We start from the raw sequence: 17,728 nt of genomic DNA, 5'->3' as shown, positions 1-17,728 counted from the left end.
CTTATATTGGATTCTGTGTGTGTTAACAGGGACTCCCAGGCCTGCCCGGGAGGGGCTTCCAGAGCTTGAGGAAGGAGCCCTGGGGGTGGGTAGAAGTCATCTTTGCCAGGTGCCAGGATCCTCGTCTCCAAGGGAGCTCTGAGTGCAGAAGCTAGAAAGGGCAGTGCCAGGGGTGGGCCAGATTCCCCCGCATGGGCCAAGGCAATGGGCTGGCAGTTGCTACTCAGGTCAGCCGGGTGCACAGGGGCATGCCAAGTTAGAGCCGTCGTTGGTCCTAGGAGTAAAGGCCAAGAGGATGGCCAGACAAATCCAGGCCACTGGACCAGGGCGCCTGGCCAGGTTGGGGAGAAGCCAGAGCCGTGACCTGTGGTAGGAAGGCCACCCCTTGGACGGGAGGGCTGGTGGGCAGCCTGGGGGGCCGCGTGTTCACCGAGGAGATAGCACACGCCCCAGCTGTGCTGCACACTCAGAGCGCGAGTTCTCCCGGGACCCTTACACGAACTGCACAGTTAGGGATCACGGCTCCCATTTCAGAGCCCAAGAGGCAGCCTCTGAGAATCACCTCCCCAGGAGCTCACAGTTACAGAGTGGTAAAGGCAGGATGCAAATCCAGATGGCTGATTCCAAAGCCCACCCAGCTCTCCCGCCTCAAGCCGGGTCAGCGCCGAGACGCTGAGAACGTGGGAGCCAACGTGGCCCAGCGGTTGTAGCGCCGCCTTCGGCCCCGGGCCTGATCCTGGAGTCCCGGGATCGAGTCCCGCATCAGACTCCTGGTGGGGAGCCTGCTGCTCCCCCTGCCTGTGTCTCTGCCTTTCTGTGTGTGTCTCATGAATAAATAAATAAAATCTTTAAAAACAAACAAACAAACAAACAAACAAACAAACGTGGGCGCCCGAGTCGGGCTGACCTCAGATGCCCCCGACCTGCTGCCCCAGGCCCCCATGCCAGGCGGGGCCTCCCCAACGCAAGGGGGGCGGGGGGCGTGAGGCCGTGTCACAACGCGGCCCAGAGAACGGCTGGGGGTTGCGAGCCGCTTGAGACTTCACACCCCCGACCCCAAATGTCGCTGGCAGGACACAGGCCCCCCCAGGTGCTCCCGGAGACCCTTTCAGGCTCTCGACCACAGGCTTCCGGCCTGGAGCAGTCTCCACCACCCGCAAGCGCTCACCAGGTGGGTGTTGCTCAAGTCTCACGGGCGTCATCACAAGGCAATCCCCCCATGGGCACATGACCCCGGTTCTCTGCTCAGGCCTTGCTCAGCTCTGACCCCGCGGACCCCCCCCCCATCTCCCCTGCCCTCCGGCCGCTGCTTCGGTTCTGCCACCGGTGAACAAGAGCAGCAGGAGAAGGAGGCCAGCTGGGGGGCTGCATGGCCCCACCCCACCCCACCCCACCCCACCCTAGGGACCCTGCTAGTCCTGGGGTCTCTCGGCCTCCTAGGTCCCCTAACCTGTCCACACCTCCACAGTTTCCCCACTGAACTCACTTTCATTGCCCCCCGTTGCCAGGGCCCACCCCACCTGGCACAGCCAGCTGGCAGTCTAGAACAGTGTTTCATCAAGCATGAGCAATCGGGAAAAAGAGCGTTCTAGATTTCCAAATCATTCTGGAAGCAAACAGTGGAAATCATCCCACAAAACCATCAAGAATGAGTGAGAACAGGCGGGAAGATCACATGCCTTAAAAAAAAAAAACAACCAACAAAAGGCAGTTTGGCTACAATGAACCTGACCCTAAAATCAGCCCTCCTTGGGGTCCCGGCGGTATCCAGGCCCCCTCCCCACCAAATGGTCATTCCTTTGGAACCTTAAAGTTCTTCATCTTTCCCCTCTGAGGGGAACAGGAGGGGCTTTGAACAGGATTTGAACAGGAGCTGGTCATGGAAGTTGACCAAAAAAAAAAAAAAAAATTCATTGCATCCAATGGGGAGGCTGATGACATCTTCTGCTAGAACTACTCACTCTAAATTATTTTTTAAAGACCCTGAGTTCCGGGACCCCTGGGTGGCTCAGCGGTTGAGCATCTGCCTTCAGCTCAGGTCGTGATCCTGGGGTCCTGGGATCGAGTCCCACATCGGGCTCCCTGCAGGGAGCCTGTTTCTGCCCGTGTCTCTGCCTCTCTCTGTTCTCTCACGAATAAAAAGATAGAATCTTTTTTTAAAAATTTTTATTTATTTATGATAGTCACACAGAGAAAGAGAGAGGCAAGAGACACAGGCAGAGGGAGAAGCAGGCTCCATGCACCAGGAGCCCGACGTGGGATTCGATCCCGGGGCTCCAGGATCGCGCCCTGGGCCAAAGGCAGACGCTAAACCGCTGTGCCACCCAGGGACCCCAAATAGATAGAATCTTAAAAAAAAAAAGAAATCTCTGCATTCCAGGCCCCACCCACCATCTCAGCCCCAGTCCTACTGGGGTGCAGTGGGGTGAGGCAGGGAGCGCTGAGTTGGTCCTCCCAAGGGTACACCTCGGGGGCGATGGGACACTGATGCTGCTCAGGCCACTGGGGATTCCAGCGCAAACAGGACATCCTAAGTTTTTAGAGTAAAACTCCAGGAGGCCCAAGGGGCCGGGCAAGTGTATAAAGATAGAAAGAGAACAGAAATAACTGTTGGTGAGAAGACTATGACCCCCGAGCCCAAGGACAGCTGGGACGAAGAGCAGTGGGGAGCCACATGGTCAACAATGGAGCAGGGCCCCCACGATGCTCTCCTGGCTGAGTGGGAGCCCCAGTCATCTCACTCCGGAGGACAGACACTGAGCATGGCCCCATGAGGGTGGCCCGGGCCTTCTGCTCGCTCACCCAAGGCCGGCGGCTGAGCCCACTCATCCTGCTGGCCAGGCCAGACGGGTCCTCCACTGGGACCAGAGGCTCTTCCTGCCTCCACACACTGAGATACACACACAGTCACATTACACACATGCTCGCGCGCGCTCGCTCTCTCTCTCTCTCTCTCTCTCTCTCTCTCACACACACACACACACACACACAGCATTTGCTGTCATTTTCTCCTGACTCAAACCATCCACTTGCACATAGTCAGGTGGGGCAGGTGCCAGCAGTGGGGGCGGGGTGGGGAGCAGGAGACCGTGTGTGCCCTCCCTGTTCCACCAGCTGTCAGCTGGAGCTAACCCCCAGGACGTTCGTGTCCCCCTTCCACCTCTCCCGAGGGAGGCCGTGATGTGTGGCAGTGCGCAGGCTGTTTCACTCAGTGACTTGAGCCCCGCCCCCAGAGGCACCCCCCATTCTTGCCCCCGCAGCTGGGTGGATGGAGGTGCTGGCTCCAGCGCGGGGACCCAGGAGCCGGGCGGGGCACGGTGACAGCCTCCATGACGAGGTAGCTCCTGCCCCTGTTGGCCCGCTAAGGGGCCCTGGGTGCCTCGCTGCTGCCTTAAGCCCAAATTACACTCCGCCCCCCACCCATGCTGACTGTAGGGTGGTCCTGGGGAGACTATGAGGCCCCTGTGGCATCAGTGCTTCCTCCCAGGGCCACCACCACCAAAGGGGTTCCACAGTCCCAGCTGAGCTCACCTGGACAGCTGTCCTGGCAGGTGTCACCCGCCAGCTGGGGTGGCCTAGGGGCTTCTCTCAGCCAGTCTCCTCCTTTCCAGAGGCTTCCCACGTGCAGGACCAGGGAGCCTTGGGCGGGTGGGCCGGGCTGCCTGGCCTGCTAGCCCGGGTCCCCCACTGAGCCTGCGCCCCCACTCTGGTGGAGGGCGTTGTGACAAAAGGCCTAGAGAGTGGGGGGCCCACTGACCCTCAGCCCTGCGGCAGGCCTCCCGCTCACCCTGCGGAAGGTGAGACCAGCTCGGTAACTGCAACCAGCCAGGGCTCAGCACAGCACCCCAGCACCCCGGGTGGGAAGACGGGCTGCTCTCTCACCCTTCCCTGCCGTCCCTGCTCCTGCCTCCCCGCCCCCCTGCGGCCCAGCAGGCCGCCCAAGGCATACGGAATGTCACAGGTGCGGTCCCACATGGCCAAAGCCCCGCAGCCCCACTGCCCCAGAAATTCAGGTTCTCACAGTTCTTGAGGCTGGAAGTTCAAGGCTGAGGTGCCATCAGGGTTGGCTTCCTCCAGGGTCTCTCCTGCTGCCTCTTCTTCTTGTCTGTGTGCCTGAACATCCCTAGTGTCTCTTTGCGGGTCCGAATTTCCTCTTCTTAGAAGGACAACCGTCAAACAGGTGAGATCTCTCCCACATGGGCCTCATTACCCTCACCTCCCTCTTTTAAAGGCCAAAGAGCATCGCATTCTGACCTCTGGGGGGTTGGGCTTCAACACAGGACTTTAGGGGACACATAGTTGAGCCCATCTCGCTCACAGTGGGCATTACACGCCACCAAGTCAAGGCCGTTCACACGTCCACTCGGGTTCTGCATACGTGTCAGATCAAAGTCTAAGCAGCCTCTTCTGGATGGGATGGTTCCTGTCCTCTACTCAGCCCTGCTGCCAGCACCCAGGTGGGTCTCCTGAGGCCCTGGATTGTTCTGTGGTCTTTCTATCTCAGCCCACCACCAGGCCCTAATCTTCTGCTCTCAGAAAGGGTTTGCTTTCCAGGCAACACATATACTATAAAGGGGAGGGGAGGGGAGGGGAGAGGAGGAAAGAAGAAAGGGAGGGAGGGAGGAGTTGCCTTCCTCTTCCCTACCAGGACACTCCGCTTCCCAGTCTTCACAATGCAGTCACTTTCCTCACTGGCTCATCTCCCAATTGCCTTTGTCACAAGCTCTCCAAGCTGTCCTACCCCTTGCAGTCAACCCAGAGCCTGCATTTCCTCCTTCCTGTCTGGCTGACACCCCTCTGCACCTCTCCTTCACATCTGGGATCTCCTGCCCTCATCCGAACCTCAAAGCCCCTTCTGGTCCTTGGCTGCCACCTGTCCTCCTGGCCCAGTGAAGGGCCTCCTGCTGCCCGACTTTGTACACAGTCCCTCTCCCCCTTGCCAGGCTTCCTCAGCATCTTCGTACACATTCCTGCCTCACAGCCACTGAACACAGGTAATCTCTCCAAGCACATTGAACATCCCACAGTCTCAATTTCCCACAGCCGAAACCTCTGGCCATCCCAAGTTTGGAAAGTCCCTTTAATTCCCAATCACCTTTTGGCGATGAGGATTTTCTGTAGCTATCTGATCATCAAAGTCCCTGAGGTCTCACTTTTGAGAGAGCTTATTTGCTCTGCAGGATTCCGAGAGCCCACAGGCCACAGCAATTTGGTCTCACCAAGTGATCCAAAAAGGTGTGCTAACTCAACCATCCCGAAAGAGCACAAGCTTTTTATTTTTGCAGAGTAAGTAAAATGACTCTCAGGAAGTCTCTAGCCTAGCTCTAAACCAAAGCATGAGTCCCAGCTGCTGAGAACTGAATAGGAATCAGACCTGTAAGGGGAGGCAGAGAAGGAGAATTAGATATTTATTATATAGACTTTCCCAAACTGAAACAGTTCTCTTGATTCCATTTAAGACAAGATCTGGGCTTTTGTTGTTGCCCAGGGAAGTTTCCAGAGCCCAGTTACTATTAAGGACAAATTTTCTCCTGGAAAACTAGAGATCTGATGAGTGCCTGTCAAAGTACAGTGTCCCAGTAGGACCAGATGCATCAGAATCACCTGACATGACTTTTAGAAATGAAAAAGCCTGGGAATTCTAGAATCTCTGGGAGTGATAGCAGGAATCCATATTGGCAACAAGTTCCCCAGTGAATTTTCTACATTGAGAAGTTTGAGAGTCATGGCTGTTAGTGAGAGGGGCCATGGCAAGTAACAGATGGAAGGCAAAGACCGATCTGCAGGGCTTCTCAAACTTTAACAAGCATGTGAGGTTGTTAAAGAGCAGGTGCTACTCTAGATCTAGGAAGGAACTCGAGATTTTAGGGAGCTGGGGTTGCTGGGCCAGAAATCACATTTTTTTGTAATTTTAGTAGTAAGGATCTGGAAGGCATGTTTCCTTCCCATTATCTCTATGTATTTTTGTGTGTGTACACACTACAGCAATTAGTAAGTAGCATAGCATATTCACATGGTTTATCTCCCCTAGTGAAAGAGGCTATTGGTTTTTTGTTTTTCTTTAACAAATGTATTTTTAAAAGATTTTATTTATTTATTTATTTGAGAGAGAGAGTGTGAGCTTGAAAGCACAAACAGGGGGAGCAGGAGAGGGAGAAGCAGTGTCCTCCATGAGCAAGGAGCCCAGTGTGGGGCTCAATCCGAGGACTCCAAGATCATCATGACCTGAGCCGAAGGCAGGCACTTAACTGACTAAGCAACCCAGGTGCCCTGATTTAAAACAATTAAATCCTTGTTTTAATAATGATTCTAAGCCTTATTTAAACAACCACTGCCCTCTCAATCAGCCACTGGGGACACAGCACACAAGAGTGGTTTAAAGAAAGGCTCTGGTGTCAGAGGTGTAAGTTCTCATAACAGGTTCTCTCTGCCCCTCACTTCCTGAGTGAGCTGGGGACAATTATGAAACCTCCCCGAGCTTCAGACCTTACCTATAAAATGGGGTTGACTCTGGCTTTTTCTCTCAGGAAGTGGTGAGGGGTAAAGAAGATCATGAATATAAAGTATACAGGTAGCACCTGACACATAGCATGTATTCACACATCACCCATTAGCAGTAGGGCCAAGTAGAACCACGTGGGGGATTCCTCTTCTGGGTCTGGCAATGAGGGCCAATTCATAAGTAGGGTAAGAAATTAGTCTCTTAAGATACCTTCACCTCTGGTTTGACCTGAGACACTACGATTCTGAGCCATCACCTGTTCCAGTCACTTTTGGCACCAAATGACTTCTGATATGTTCAAGAAATAAAATCCAGCTTTGTCTAAGTCTGCTTGGGCTGCAATAACCAAAATACCATAGAGTGAGCAGCTTAAATAATAAATGTTTATTTCTCAGTTCTGGAAGCCCAAGATCAAGGCACCTGCAGACCTGGTGTCTGGTGAGGGACCTCTTCTCTGGTTTACAGATGGCCATCTTCTCATTGTATTCTCACATGGCAAAGAGAGGGGCAAGTTCTCTTGTGGTTTTGTTTTTTGTTTTTGCTCTTTTGCAAGAGTGTGTGTATGCATGAGCTGGGAGTGGGGTGCTCAGGGGGAGAGGAGGAAAAAGAATCTCAAGCAGACCCCACATTCAGTGTGGAACCCAACCCAGGGCTCGATTTCACGACCCTGAAATCATGACCTGAGCTAAAATCAAGAGTTGGGAGACTAAGCACCCAGGTGCCCCTCTTGTGTTTCTAATCCTCTCATGGAGGCTCCACCTTCATGACCCAATTACTCTCAAAGGTTCCATCTCCAAATGCCATTGCTTTGGGGGTTAGGGCTTCAATTTTGGGGGGACACAACAGTCCATAGCAAGCCTTAAAGAAAGAAAATGGTTAATTAATTTCAGAAGATTTGTTCCAGTGATGCTCTGAATGATGTTGGTGTCCTTGGAGCAATTGTGTGGCATCTGTCCTGACTTGCCCCCAGCCTTCCTTCTGCCTTCATTCTGATTGGCTGCCCTTGCTGTGGAGGTGACAGGTCCCCTATGGACCCCTGCATGGAGGCCACTTATTCTTCGCCTGTCTCTTCCCCCTTCCCCAATCCAGCCTGTCTATCACAGCTCTGGATCATGCCTGGCATGTGCTCCAAATAGATGTTCCCCCCACATAGTAGCAAAATTCAATCCACATATTCTTTTGGCCTAGCACTGTGGCAGGTACTGGGGCCCAGTAGTGAGTAGTAGTTACTACATACATGATAACTATCTCGGTGAAGTTCACAGGCTATAGAGAAGACAGACAGTCAAATGGCTGCATAACTTTGACAAGCCCTACAGTAGAAAGGTTCATGATGTGTTAATAAGCATCTAGTTGGGAGCTTTGACCTGGTCAAGGAAAAAATAGGAAGAAGTGATGCTTGAACTGAGATAGGAAAAATGAATAGTAGTAAAATGGGCAAGATGAGAAGGAAGAGATTTTCTAGGGGGAGAGCACGTGGAAAGCCCCAACATCAGGAGGGATTGTGGTGTGTGGTTCTCAACAAGACCACAGAGATATATAGGGTCAGTGTATTAGTCAGGGTTCTCCAGAGCAACGGAACCAAGAGCAAGGAAAGATGGATGGTTGAATGGATGGATGGATGGATGGATGGATGGATAGATAGATGGATGAAGAGAGAGAGAGACTGAGTTATATAGGCTTATATGACTATGGAGGCTGAGAAGTCCCCAGATATACAATCAACAAACTTGAGACCCAGGAGAGTTGATGGTGTATTTCCAGTCCAAGTCCAAAAGCCTGAGAGCCAGGAGAGCCAAAGGTGTAAGCTCCAGTCTGAGAGCCAGCAGGCTCAAGACCCAAGAAGAGTGGATCTTTCCATTTGAATCTAAAGGCAGGAAAGACCAATGTCCTAGCTCAGATAATCAGGCAGGAGGATTTCCCTCTTACTCAACCTTTGTGTTCTGTTCAGGTCTTCAACTGATTGGATGAGACCCAGCAACATTAGAAAGGGCAACCTGCCTTAGTCTACCAATTCAAATGTTGATCTCATCTAGAAACATGGCCACATGTCTGGGCACCTCATGGCCCTGTCAAGTTGACACATCAAGTGAGCCATCACAGACTATCAAGGGCCTTGTTGGCCACAAGGAATTTATCTTTATCCTCTGGACAATAGAACATCATTAGCACATTGAAAGAGGGTGATAAAACAAGCAGATTTGTGATTTAGAAACTGAATTTGGGCAGGAGTCTTGGGGGAAGCTCAACAAGGAACAAGCAGAAGCAAGGGCAGACCAGTCAGGAGGCTTCTGTAATGATCAGAACATGGGGTGTCAGCTTGGGAGTGGGCGGTGATTGACACAGAGAGAAGTAATAGACCTCAGACATATTTAGGACTTGGTAATGGATATGGGAGGCAAGGAATAAAGAGTGGTCACAGGCCACTTTCTAGCCTGGACAATTACAAGGAGGCCAGTGCCCACACGAAGGTGAGAAGCACCCGAAGAGGTCCAGGATTGGGAGGGAAGAGGGTGAGTTCAGGCGTCCACATTGTGACAGAAGCCCTTCAGCAGGATAGAGTATTCACTGAAATGTGGGACTACATTTCCTCTTGTATCCAGGTGTGGCCAAGTGTATTGTTTTTCTGAGGCTGCAGTAACAAAGGACCACAAACTGAATAACTTAACCTACATGTATTGTCTCATAGTGATGGAGGCTGGGAGTCCAAAATGGAGGTGGTGGTTGGGTCAGTTCTTTCCAAAGGCTCTGAGAGAGAATTTGTTCCCTAGTTCTCTCTCGGCATCTGATGGTTGCTGGCAATTCTTGGTGTCCCTCGGTTTGTAGACGGACCCCTCCAATCTCTGCCTCTGTCTTCACAGAGCATCCCCCGACCCCCGTGTCTCAGTGTCTTCACAGGGATCACCTTCCCCTCTGTGTCCATCTGCATGCTCAACTTTCTTTCTTTTCTTTCTTTTTTTTTTTTTTTTTGCATGCTCAACTTTCTGACATCTTGTAAGGACACCAGTCATGTGATTAAGGCCTGCCCTAAACCAATGTGATCTTATCTTAACCTGATTACATCTACAGAGACTCTATTCCCAAATAAGGTCACATTTACGGGTACTTGTTAGGATTTGAACCTATCTTCTGGGAAGGATGGTAGGCAATAATTGAACCCATAATACCACGTGACTTTGTTTGTTTGTTTTGTCAATGGAACATTAGTAGAAGGAATATGATTTCCCAGGCCAAAGCTTTTAAAACTCAGATGTGGCTTTTACACTCCCCTTTTTCCTACCGAAGGACTTTGGGACATGCCACCCTAATATGTGCCCTTGGGCATACTGGTTATTTTGAGCTGAAGGCACTTGAAAAACAGTAAGTGCAGTGGGAGGCTTTCTCTGCACTCTCCTTACCTGCCTAACGTCAGATCCTCCAAAAGAAACTTGGTCGTCATAGGTTCCCTCTCTAGGGAGTTTCATCAAACAGGGAAGATCAATTCTTACTACAGGAGAAAAGATTAGAAGCCAGCACCACAGCCTGACAAACTGTCACATACTGTCCTCCCTCCTGTCTGTTCTTTCATTCTTCCTAAAAATCATTTCCTCTTTCTGGGGTTGCTTTACCTCTCTTTCCCTTCCCCTATAAGACAGTATATAAGCTCTCAATTCTCATCATATGTTTTTTTTTTTTGGGGGGGGGTGATATTCACTTTGTTTTTCTCTGTGATGCCCCCAAGCACATAATAGTAAAAATGAATGAATTTTCTATTCTTCTCCTGTTAATCTGCCTGTTGTCAGTTTATTTCACAGACCCAGCTATTAAAACTAGAAGGATAGAGGGAAAGCATTTCGTTCCTCCCCTACACTACACACTGGATAAGCGCAGAGGACTCTGAAGATACTGCAGGTGGCACAGCCATCAGATGGAAGAAACCCAGATCTTTGATTCACCATGTGGAGGAAACAACCAGGAACTCCACTCTGGACCTGTGTATCGGGGAGGAGTAAGCTCTTACTATGCTAAGCCCCTGAAATTCGGGAGTTTGTCACAGTGCTAACTTTACTTTCCAGAGATCTTGGCTTGCAAAGGCTTGCAGGCATTCAGAGGAGATTCCATGCAGACATCTAGCCCCAAAGGCAGGTCGGGCTGGAGATGTACGTTTATAAATGATGTGTGCATAGCTGGTAGCTGGGCTACATGAATGCATGGCATTGCCACAGGAGCAAGCCTAGAGGGAGGAGGGAAGCCCCAGGCTCAGGCCTGGTGGGGTGATAATGTTTAATACCTGGATAGACTAGAATGAGCCTGTAAAGAAGAGAAAGAGTGGTGTGAGAGAGGTGGCAGGCCCTGGGGTGTGTAAGGTCACGGGCACCAAGGAGCCGCAGACCCATGTGTAAGGGAGGCCATGTGTAAGGAAGCTTGCAAAATATCAACTGGATTGAAAGACAGGAGGGTCACTGAGGATGAGCACTGTTTTAGAAGGTGCCTGAGATCAGGTTGGAGGGCTGAGGAGTGAGAAGGAAGCGAGAGACAAGCAGAGAACATTTTTGATGAGTTGAGTTGTGAATGTGAGGAAGGAGCTGGGGCTGAAGCTCGAAACTGGGAGCCAAAACCTCCTCGCCCACACTTGGCCTGGACACAGAGAAGTGAAACCACCCCTTACTGCCCAGTTAGCGCAAGGTCGCTATTCCACTGGCTTCATTAGCATTTCTTTACTCTTTGGGGACTGTCCTCCCAAGGGAATGGTGCAACTGTTTACTACAGAAACTTCCCGCAAGAGCCATCAACTCTTCAATGAGAAGCAAGCCTGGAGATGCTTTGAATCCCTCCCCTGCCACCCGCACCAATCCTGGGCTGTGGGATGGGGCTTGTTACTCACTCCTTGATCCCCCTTGAAAGACTCACCACCAATTCTTGATGCATGCCCAGCTTGTCCCCCCCTCTGAAAACCAAGCTTCTCTGGGCTCCCCGATGGCCCTCCGCAGCAAGGCACAGTGGCTGCCTCTCATCGGTGGCTGTGTTGGCCGTATTTGGGGATCCAGCTCCTGATGATGGGATGAAGAAAGAAGTCAAGTTTGGCGTTTTCTGTTTCTGTTTTGTTGTTGTTAAGGAAGACTCAAGGGTGTTTAAAGCCAGTTGAAAAAGAGGGGTCTAATAACCCAAAGAGAGTCGTGGTCAGGTTCCTGAGGTCGCAGGAGAAGCCAAAATCAAAATGAGCTGAGAAAGAGGGATTCATGCTAAGCTGGACAGGAGGCACTCAACGTAAAAGCAAGGGGAGCCCAGTGCCAATGGAAGCTGGCTCGTATGGATGAGATGGAGGGTGAAGTTCACATCATCGGACAGCTTCTATTTTCCCTTTCAGTAAGAGCTGGGGGCCATCAACCCGGGAGAGGGGAGGGCAGACAAGGAGAAAGGGATTTGGGGAGAGTGAGAGTGTTTGGAACAGTCGTGGAGATCCAGGAGACTGAACCAGCCTGAGAAAAGGACCAGTTGGTTCTGTGAGTACAGAGCTGCCATTTGAGATTGGTGCTGATGGGCGTCTGGAGGATGTAATGTGCCCTCCTGTTCTATGACCCCTGAATGAGCACTTCGGGGGTGACTGCATGTTTCATGCTCACCTGGATATGTAAGTGCTAAGAGACCTAAAAGTCACTTTACTTCATTGCCACATTCCATTTATTCCAAGTCTACTGTCACCTAAAGCCAACCACTGCGGAAAGCCATCGTGGATGAGGATAAAGATATTAATAGTAATATCTACTATTTATTATGTGCTGGGTACTGTGCTAAGTGCCATGCATACATACATACAGTATATGGACACGAACATATGGTGAATGTACACAGTCTCACACACACACACACACACATATATATACATACACACCCATTTTGCCCATTTAATTATTTCAACAAAACTATGAAGGGATTATTGTCCATTTTATTTATTTTTTAAAGATTTTATTTATTTATTTGAGAGACAATGAGAGAGAGAGAGAGAGAGAGCATGGGTGGGGTGAGGGGCAGAGGGAGAAGCAGACACCCCACTCAGCAGGGAGCCTGATACAGGGCTCCATCCCAGGACCTACTTCCCCTGCCCTCTTGGGTACCCAAAGTCTCTCAAGGCAGCCTTCCCACCTCCAGTACTGCCCTTGCCCTGCTTGCTGGCCCCCAGGTGCTGTCCCTAGATCGCCAAGGGGCCAGAGCAGTGCAAAGTTCCCAAAAAAGGAAGAGAAAAGTCCTCCTCTCCGCTTCAGTTTCACTTTGATCCCACTGCTCATGGCCCCCATGTTTCTTCTGGAAAATACCTGTGACTTATGCCTGGAGCAGCCTTCACATCTTGAGCTTAAAAAACGAGTTCCTGAGGTAGGGGTGTGTGTGTGTGTGTGTGTGTATGTGTGTGTGGAGGGGGGGCGAATATGTCAGTGTGTGAAAGAGTGCGTGTGAACAAGCGTGCATGTGCATATGTGTGTGCGTGTATATGTGCCTGTGTATGAGCATGTGCGTGGTGGGGTTGGGGCAGTAGTGGGTAGAAACTTAGCAATATTCTGCATGTCCCTCCTCATCTTTACCTCACCAACTTGTGTAAACAGGCTGCCCGCAGACGTCAGGCTCCACCACGTTGCTCTGGCCCCATTGGGTGGTCTGATTCCAATTTACCTCAAGCCAGGGCCTCTGCTATTGAAGTAATACTTATTTGTTGAGCTTTTGACCTAAAACTGGGTGGGGCGCCTTGGGGCCACTCCCGGAATACGGACCTTGTCCTCTGGGGGTTGCTGAGGCAAACCTGAGGCCCATAGCTCCCTCAGGGCACCATGGCTTCCCCATCTGACTGGAGGGGGAGCAATCTGGAAGCTCAGAGTGTGTAGGGAGACAGGCTGGATTCACAAGGCCAAAAGGAAAATTCAGGGTGGGGGTTCCTCCTGGCCCCCATTCAGGAACTTGGTCAGGAAGAGTGATTTGTTTTGTTTGGGGAGGAGATTTGATGAGGACAGGGATACCCGTACCCCAAGGTCATGGTCAGGGAGCCCAGTTCTTACACAGGGTCAGAGAAGGGGGCATGGGTGTTAAAGAAAGTGCCTATCCCGGGGAAGCTGCTTTTAGATGTCTGAAAACAAAATTTTTGGTGTTGATGGGGTGCCTGGCTGGCTCAGTCAGAAGAGCATGCGACTCTTGATCTTGGGGTCGGGAGTTCAAGCCACACGTTAGGTGTAGAGATTACTTAAATGAATACATACATAAAAACTTAAAAGAAAGAAAGTGCATATTCCTGGAGAGCTGCTTTTCAGATGTCTAAAAAACAAAACTTTTGGTTTTGAGAATAAAGAGCTGAGAGGCACTAAAGAGAGACACAAGGTGAGAGACACAAATGTAGGATTCCACTTAGATGACGTGCCTAGCAGAGGCGAATTCATACACGCAGAAAGTAGAATGGAGGTTTCCAGGGGCTGGAGGAAAGAAGGAACCAGGAGTCATTGTTTGATGGGTCCTGAATTTCCATCTGCGGTGATGGTTGTACAGCAGCGCGAAGGCACTTAATGCTGCTGAAACAGATGCTGAATATGGTCAAAATAGTAAATTTTATGATAGAGGTATTTTACAATTCTTAAAGAAAATAAAGAAATGGCCCAGGAGGCGAGACGCCGTGTGGGAAAACAAAAGGCCCAGGGCAGGGTGGGCCCAGACCAGGAGAAGAATGTTCCAGAAGGGGACTCCAGCGTGCCGTGTGTTGGGTGCCCACAGTTCAGAGTTCTTCAGCCCGCTATTAATAGTACGGTCCCGCTGCGTTCACTTGAAGTGATGTGGAATATCGGACCCAGTTGTTCCCTCGCGGGCTCAGGGCTCAGGCCGGCTAAGGCACCCCAGCACCAGCCAGTCCCTTCCTGCCCGGGCTCCACCCTCCCTGGCCTCTCTGCAGTTGCCTCCTGGGTGATGGCAGGACCCACACAGCAGCAGCCACCTCCTTCAGGGGGTGGTAGGCCAAAGAGATAGTGCTGTCCCTCCCCCCTGCCGTGGGACCACAAGAGAGGAGCTCTGCGGGACCCAAGGGGCTCAGGGCAGGGGTTCTTTCAAAAAGTCCTTCTGCTCCGCTTCCCTTGTCTTTTCCTTCTCCGCTGCACCTGCCGTCACCTATAGTGACCACACTATGGCTGCAAATCGCACCTCCCCAAGTGTGGGGGATAAACCAACAGACATTTGTGATTTCTCTGCCTCGGGGTGGGTTGGACACTTCTGCTTACCTAAGCCGAGCTCAGCTGATCTCAGCCGGGCACACTGATCCCAACCAGTCTGCAGTCGGCTAAGGGCAGGCTGGTCTAGGATGGCCTTGGCGGGGGCACTTGGCTCTGCTCCACATGGTCTCTCATCTTCCAGCAGGCAAGGCTGGGCTTGTGCTGGTGGTGGAAGCTGTCAAAGAAAACACGCACTGGACGGAGTTAAGCGGGCAAGGGAAACTACCCTAGACTGTTGCAGGAGAGGTCAAGACTATGGCTACAGGGCAGACACTGCACTCAACTCTGAGTCCAACAGAGAGCTGGGGACCTATAGCCAATGGGCAGGCTAAGGGAGTCAGTGGATGGAAAAATACTGAAAGGAACTTAGTTAGGGATGGGGGAAGGGTGGGGGGAGGGATGCTTGCTAAACTGGCTTGGCAGGAATCTTGCTGAGCTGAACCCAGCAGCCAAGGAAAAGACCTCGTGGAGAAGAGGCCTCAGAGAGGAGTCCAGGAGAGCAAGTGGAAGAGTACAAGGCTTCTTAAGGCCTTAGCTCAAAGTTGGGAGTGTCCCTTCCACTGCTTTTACGGCCAAAACAAGTCGCAAGGCTGGCCCAGACCCAAGCAGTGGTGAAGCAGCTCCATCGTGTTGCAAATGGCTGGGGCACCAGCTCGGTGGAACCCCGGGGTCATCTTTGCGATGCTTCCCTACTCTTTTCACCGGAAGACCCTCTTCACCCACCAAGACCCTGGGGCAGAATGTATAGCCCCCACCGCTAAACCACAGTGCTATGCCACATCCTGTGCCCTGACTTAGCCCGTAGCCTGGCTGAGCATGGAAGGCTTGCCTGCCCTGGAGCCTACAGACTGGAAAGTGCCAGAATCGGAACCAAGGCAATCTAGGGGCTCAGACTGCTGAGGTTCTTGAGACCAAAAGGAGAAAGAATAAGATGGGAAACTCACGAACACAATGAATATAAATCAGAGGCTTGGCCTTAGGGAAAAGTAAGCTCTGGTTTGTCAGAAATACGTGGAGCCTCACACGGGAACTCGAACAAGACTTTTTACAGAAAATTGTAATACTAATAATGGCCACTATTCCTTGGCCATCCAACATGGTGCTAGGCATTGTGCTAATGCTATACATTTAATTGTGCTTCGTTTTTATTTTATTTTTTGAAAATATTTTATTTGAGAGAGAGAGAGAGAATGAGGTGCGGTGGGGAGGAGGGAGAGGGAGAAGCAGACTCCCCGCTGAGCAGGGAGCCCCCCACGTGGGGCTCAATCCCAGGACCCTGGGATCATGACCTGAGCTGAAGGCAGGATGCTTAACCGACTGAGCCACCCAGATGCCCCTGTGCTTAATTTTTAAAACAGTCCAGGTATTATACATTTTTATTGTTATGCAAATGAAGACTCCCAGTCCGAGACCCCTGAGTCGTTAAGTGAGAGGTGTAAGATCCATCAGGGCCACCACGCACAGAGCACCGCCAGTGGGCACGGTCTGCGTGAGGCTCTGAGGAAATACTGATAACCAGACGTTGGCCCCGCCTCCGAGGAGCTTACGTAGAGGGCAGAGCAGACAGCAGGGTGGGGGGAGAACTTAATTATTTTCTCCAAATTAAAATGGTTGCAGGTGGAGGGCACCTAGCTGGCTCAGGGGTTGAGCGTCTGCCTTCAGCTCAGGAAATGATCCTGGGGCCCTGGGATCGAGTCCTGCATCGGGCTCCCTGCATGGAGCCTGCTTCTCCTTTTGCCTGTGTCTCTGCCTCTCTCTGTGTCTCTCATGAATAAATAAATAAATAAAATCTTAAGAGAAAAAAGTTTGGAGGTGGGCAGCCCATGGCTGCCATGGTAGCTCCGCTGTCTCGTCAGCAACTCAGGCTCCTTCCAGCTTCTGCTCCACTGTCCTTAGGGCAGTTTCCAACATGAAGGTTGTCTCAGGGCCCAAGAGAGACGCTGAACTCCAGCTATCATGTCTTCCATCCAAGAAAGAAGCTGCAAGAAGGCAAGAGGTCTACCCATGTGAGCTCTTTGAAGGAACTGTCCCCAAGTGTCACCCACCAAGTTCTGCTTGGCCTGTACCCACTCAAATAAGCTATACAGGCTGTACAGGAGGCAGGGGTGCACCTTTTAGCCACATATACAACCTCTCAAGTAAAACTGACTGCTATCACTGCTACTGCGAAGTGTCAGGGGTTGAATTGTGGCCCCCACATAAAGGTATGCTGAAGTCCTCACTGCCAGCACTTCAGAATGTGACCTTCTTTGGAGATAGGATCTTTACAGAAGTGATCTGGTCACGATGAGGTCTTCAGGGTGGCTCCTAATCCAGCATGTCTGGTGTCCTTATAAAAAGAGGGAATTTGGACACAGAGACATGCATAGAGAGGAGACCATGTGAAGAGACACAGGGACAAGATGCCTGGAACAGACTGTTCCTTCTCAGCCCTCAGAAGGAACCAACCCCTTCAAAACCTAGTCTCTGACTTCCAGCCTCCAGAGCTGTGAGGCAATATATTTCTGTTGTTTAAGCCACTTGGTCTGTGGTACTGTTACTGTAGCCCTTGCTAACAAATACAGTGAGGAAGAGGAGATGCACGCTGGGTAAGCAGTTAGCGGTCTCCACGCCAGCATCCTAGAGCTGTGCCTCCGAGCTCCAAGGCTCCAGTGGGGGAGGCAGACCATGGTGAGCTTGAACAGGGGGTGAAGACAGGGATGGGGGTGGGGGCTGCAGAGGTGGGAACCAACCCCAGCACAGGCCAACAGCTTTCCTCCATCAGGTCCATTCCCCTCACCTGAGGGGAGGTTACAAACAAGCCTCTATGGGGCCTCCACCAAGGCTGTTGCTGGGAACCTGGACATGGCAGCTCCTAGGGATGCTCTCCATTCTCTGCCTTCTGGTCCATGTCCTCACGTCACATGCACATGAATCTGTTCAGTCAGGGCGCAAACTCCTCCATTGGCTATGTTTGTTTTTCCCTCTTGCCCAGGACAGGGTGCTTCACTTAGACATGACTAGCAGCTGA

The sequence above is a fragment of the Nyctereutes procyonoides genome, unplaced genomic scaffold, assembly GCF_905146905.1.
Source record: "Nyctereutes procyonoides isolate TBG_1078 unplaced genomic scaffold, NYPRO_anot_genome, whole genome shotgun sequence".
Classification (NCBI taxonomy): Eukaryota; Metazoa; Chordata; class Mammalia; order Carnivora; family Canidae; genus Nyctereutes; species Nyctereutes procyonoides.
The sequence above is the reverse complement of the archived record's forward strand: the minus strand, read 5'-3'. Positions refer to the sequence as shown.